Source organism: Phascolarctos cinereus, unplaced genomic scaffold (assembly GCF_003287225.1).
Source record: "Phascolarctos cinereus isolate Bilbo 61053 unplaced genomic scaffold, phaCin_HiC Scaffold_9;HRSCAF=440, whole genome shotgun sequence".
Classification (NCBI taxonomy): Eukaryota; Metazoa; Chordata; class Mammalia; order Diprotodontia; family Phascolarctidae; genus Phascolarctos; species Phascolarctos cinereus.
In genome coordinates, this window is record NW_027556402.1 from 248,789,653 (window position 1) to 248,795,652 (window position 6,000).

Here is a 6,000-nt window from a genome sequence, read left to right on the forward strand (position 1 = left end):
AGTCAGTCAATCAATCAAAAAGCATCTTTTATGTGCCAAGCACTGTGCCAAGGCTTATGGAGACAAAGGAAGGTGAAAAGCAGTCCTTGCCATTAAAGAGCTCCCATTCTATGGTGAAGACATGTCAATAACAAGGTACATACAAGATATACATATTATTACACATATTACATACATAATGTATAATTTATAGATATAGATATGTAATCTCAGAAAGGCAAGTATTCGCAGGTAGAAGGAGCAGGAAAGACCTCCCATAGATGGTAGAATTTGAGCTAAGACTTGAAGGAAGTCAGGAAAGCTGAGTCAGAGCTTAGGGAAAGTATTCTAGGCATAGAGGACAGCCAGTGCAAAGAACGAGATGTGGCAATGATTAGCAAGTAAGCTAGGAGAGTTTGACTGTAAAGGGTAAGAAGGCCAGAAAGATATGAAGTCAGGCTACGAGAAGCTTTAAATCCCAACGGCACATTTGGTATTTGAATCTGGAGGTAATAGGGAGCCAGTGGGATTAACTGAGTAGAAAGGTGACATCAGTTTGGCAGCTGAAAGATGGATGGACTGGGCCCTTGAGGAAGGGAGACTAACTAGTAGAGTGTGACAACAGTCCAGGTGATGAAGCCCTGAGCAGGATCTTTGATATCTCCTTGTCCACTGGCTCCTCAGCACCCACAAACAGCAGCATCTCTCCCATCCTTAAACCAAGCCTTCACTTGCCCCAGCCACATAGCTTGTCTGTTTCATTCTTAGAAAGAGATCGCCACACTAGTCATCCATACTTCCTTATTTCTTCATTTCTCAATCTCCTATAATCTGGCTTCTTTTACTCTTTCAATCATCTATCTATCTATCTATCTATCTATCTATCTATCTATCTATCTATCTGTCTGTCTATCTATCCACACACACATACACACACACACACACATATATGTATGTATATGTATATGTGTATATATATGTGTGTGTATATGTGTGTGTGTGTGTGTGTGTGTGTGTATAGCTTCACTTACTAGCTGTGTGACCCTGGGCAAGTCACTTAACTTTGTTTGCCTCAGTTTTCTCACCTGTAAAATGAGCTGGAGATGGAAATGGCAAACCACTCCAGTCAGTATCTTTGCCAAGAAAGCCCCAAATGGAGTCATGAAGAGTTGGACATGACTGAAACAATTGAACAACAAAAATAATCCCATAATTTTCCTGACCTATCAATTTATTAACCCTGTCCCCCCAAAACCCTACCATAGCAATGAAACTGATCTCTCTATGGTTCCCAGTGATCTCTCAAATGCTGAGTCTGACTTTCTTCCGGTCTTCATTCTGCTTGGCTTAGGCAGCTTTTAACACTGTTGATCAATCACCTCTTTCTCCTGGATACTCTCCCCTTTCCTGATTTCCATGATGCTGCCAATTCCATTCTCTTTCCACCCCTCTGATCATACTTTCCCAGTCTCCTTTGCTGCATGATCATGCAGTTCCCACACCCTGAATGTGGGCATGCCTTCAGACTCTATCCCCGCCCCCCCCTTCAGTGATCTTATTGGCTCCCATATATTTAATGATCTTCTATATGCAGATGACTCCTACACCTAATCTCTCTCTTAAAATGAAATCCTGAATTCCACATTCCCAACTGTCTGCTTAACATCTCCATTTGGAAATCCTTCCTGTAGGCATCTCAATTGCAACATATCTGAAATGGAACTGATTACCTAGTCTTCCCCTAGACTTGTGGCCTCTTTCTGTTGAAGGCACCATCATCCTTCCAGTCAAATAGGGTCACAGCTTGAACTCTCCTCTCCTTCCCTTACCTCCCATCCATACTCAATCAATTGCCAAGCTGTATTGATTCTGCCTCCACAATACCTCACTTTCATCTCCTCTCCCCTCGGCAATCACCCCAGTTCTTGTCTTCATAACCTATCTGCTGGGCTATTCTCAATAGCCTTCTAATTAGTCTCTCTAGCTCAAATATCTTTCCTCCCCAGACAGTCCTTTAAAGGGCTGCCAAATTCATTTTCTTCAAATGTATATCTGACTGTGTCACTTCCTCATTCAAAAATCTTCAGCTGCCTCCCTGTTATCACTGGAGCAAAACACAAGGCTGAGACACAATTTTGGACATAACAAATGTGAGAATTTGTTATTTGATTATGCTTGTTTGTTATGACGGCTTTGTTTTTGTTTTTGTTTTTCCCAATGGAAGGAAAAAAGTGCTTGTTAACTAAAAAAAAAATTATTAATAGAGTTAAAATGTAAACTGATCAGCCTGGCATGTGGTTCTTTTCCAGTCTTGTTTCTGCCTACTTTTCCAATCTTATTTCATGTAACTCCCCACTCTGTATCTTCCATTACAGTCAAACCAACTTACACTTTCCCTTAAACAACATTCTTTTTCCTGTGTCCATGCTTTTGCCCTGGGTATCTCCCACGTTTAGAATGCTCTCCCACCTTACTTTTATCTCAAGGAATCCCTCACATCCTTCAAAGCCCCATTCACATGGCACTTGCACCTCCTCCATGTTGGCATTCTTTTCCTCTTAAAATTACATATAGTTTATGTTTATTTATCTGTGCACGTATTGTGTTCCCGTTGGCATATTCCCAGTAGAATGTAAATTTCATGAAGGCAGTGGGATGTTCATTTTGGCCTTTGATTTCGCAGTGCTAGCACAGGGTTTGCACATGGTAGGTGCTTCATATTTGCTTGCTGTTGAAGTCCAGCCCACTATCCTCTGTGCCACATTTCCCCCACTCGGGCTTTCATTTTCCTCAGAAGAGGCTGGATGAGGTGCTCTCCAAAATCCCCTCTGTATTTCAATCCTACGAACCCTGATACTGGGTTGCCAAAGAGTTCTGAGTTACAAAGATAGTTATCTGTTTATATTCCTTCACACTGAAGTCTATCTCAATCCAAGGTACAATAGAACTGGGGGATGGGTCACAGGGCATCTGGCTAGTTTCCCAATGGGATTCTGCACCTGGATCGAGATCAAAGTGGTTTTCTTGTTGAGAAATGAATTTGTGCAAAGGGGGCTGGGACGGTTGCAAGGGAAGTTTCTGGCTGATTTCAAATCCAGCTCTCTTTCCTCTATAGCAGTGGTTCCTGTTCAGTGGTTTACAAACCCCTCTGGGATTCTCTAAGATAATCCAAGGAGTTCATGCTGAAAACTCTTTATAAAGATGCCTTAAGCAAGAAATGATTGCCCAATTATGTACAAATATATTTTTCCCCTGTGACAACAAGTATTTGCATGTTTGAATCATTACAGGTTTGTTTCTGCAGTGATTTGAAACCTTTATGATTACGGGCACAACAGTTTTGGTGCCTATGTAATGGTTTCATCAAGCTCCCTTTCTGACTCAATGAAACATGTTCTTGCATTTTCTCAACATGCCATCAAGTTGTTTTCAAACCTCCACAAGGGTTTGGCATTTGAGTATAATCGATTCCCAGTGGATGGTCAGATGCATACACTTATCTTCACTTGTGTTCTATGCACTACACCAGAGTGTTTTCCTAGTTCCCTTCTGATAATATATAATTATACCTCATCAGCTGTGCAATTATGTGATTAAGATGTTGCCTTCTTGCGGGACAAATGTCAGGCTGTTTGGAGACACGATCACTGGGCAAACACCTTACCAGCCGTCTTGAAACCATCACAGACCATCATACATGCTCTGCAGAAACAAAGCTTATGTGGCCTCTCCTTAAGGCTATTTTCAAATTTGAACTTAGTCTCTGGTTATGTTACTATTTTTCTATTTGAAGGATTTTCAGATGAATTTAGCAACACTGCTTAGTCATTCAGTAGAGTTTCTATGAGAGTTTATCCGGTATGCCAGTGGTAGAAGAGAAGAGAGTATTGTCTGAGAAAATCTTTCCTTGTAAAGGTTAGTCTATATATAAGCACTGTTTTAAAATGAAGTAATTTATTAAATTGAACTTCCAATATGCTTATCATTTAATAGAGGCTGTCATTAGTCAGTAGAAAAGGGAAGATTTTTTGTTGTACCTAGCTGTTTGTTTTCATTGTCTGGTAGGTGGCTAAAAATAAAAAAGGAATTGCCACCTCTCATCAAGAGAGTTCGTGAAATTCTGTCATTTTCTATTACATCTTTGCGTGCGCAAGCATTTTTCATTATATTCTCATTTTACATCAAAATACAGAAATAAATTCAATGAGACTATGTCTGTTGTCGTTCTTGTTTGATAGTATCCAACTCTTTGTGACCCTATTTGGGCTTTTCTTGGCAGAGATACTAGAGTAGTTTGCCATTTCCTCCTCCAGCTTATTTTACAGATTTGAAAACTGAGGCAAACAGGGTGAAGTGACTCGCCCAGGGTCACGCAGCTGGTAAGTGAAACCAGATTCACTAGTAAATGTCTGAGGCTGGATTTGAACTCAGGTCCTCCTGACTCTAGGCCCAGCACTCTAGCCACTGTATGACCTACCAGCCCTAACCTATCATCTTAATGAGATCATGAAATCCTCTGGGGGATGGGCAGCATGGTATAGTAAGTAACCTAGATTCAAATCCCAGATCTGATACCAGTTCCCTGTGTGACTTTGGACAAGTCAGGCACAAGGGACAGAGTGTTGAACTCAAGAAGACCTGAGTTCAAATCCTCTTCAGACCCTTACTGGGCTCACGGCCCTGGGTGTCACTTAATCTCTGTCTGCCTCAGTTTCCTCACCTATAAAATGAGGCTAATACTTGCACCTACTTCACAGAGTTGTTGTAAGGATCAAATGAGATAATGTTTGTAAAGTGTCTTATGAAATGTTAAAGCATTAGGTAAAACCAGCTATTTCTCAACCTCTCTGTGACTGACCAGCTTCATAAATGCTCAGTTTCTGCGTCTGTAAAATGAGGCTTAGGGTCTAGATGACCTCTAAGGTCCTTTCCAAATCTAAGTCTATGGTTCTAGAAATGGGTCTTATTCATCTAGCACCCTCTCAGCCCAGCCAGAATATGATGCACACAGGAGGCCCTTGGGTGACACAATAGATAGAGCGTGGGACCTGAAGCCAGGGAGACCTGAGTTCAAAATCTTCCTCAGACGCTTACTAGCTACGTGACCCTGCACAAGTCTCTTCACCGCTATCTGCCTCAGATTCCTCATCTGTAAAATGGAGATAATAACAGCCCATCCCTCCCAAATTCACGAGGAGCAAATGAAACAATATTTGTAAATCACTTTGTAAACCTTAAAGCACAATATAAATTCTAGTTATTATTATTGTTATTAACTATTATTAATGGCTAATAAATGGAATTGAATAATGGATGGGAGCCAGCTTCCAGCAAAGCAGCTATCATCAACCAGGCCCCAGCATGAAACGGGCCTCTTTGCATGTGCCTGAGGTCTCCAATGCTATACAACAGAATTCTGGGAGAGTTACAGGCCTGGGGGCCCCATTCATCACTTGGGAGACCTTCACTAGGACACAACACAATGCATGTGGATGGCTTGGAGTTTAGATTTCCAGGCCAAGGCCTGAGCGGTTATCTCAAACAAGGTCAGTGACTGACTCTGAAGGAGCCACCCGACTGATGGAATAAGTCACATCTCACCTCTCCCCGGCAGAGCCTCCAGCCCAAAGGAAGCCGTCTCCGAACTCCTCAGTTGTAAAGACAAGAGAGAATGGAAGGAGCAGGCATAAATCCAGCCCCCCATTTCTTCTCCTTCCTCCACCCCACCTCACATCTTTGATATAATAGCTGACAGTCATACGGCACATTACAGTGTACAAAGCACCCTCTCTCATATGCCCTCCAAACAAGTCTACAAGATATAGGAGGCAAAGCTGAGGCAGAGAGAGGAACCCAGATGTCTTTCAATTATAACACCGTGCGTAAAAGGAGGCTGAAGACCAATCTACCTGCTTTAGGTTCTGTGAGCAAACACACAAACACGCCCAACCCACTTCTCTAGCATGGCTCTTTTCCAGCGGGACACACAATCTGAGGGCTCTCTAACTAGTTCCCTTCTCC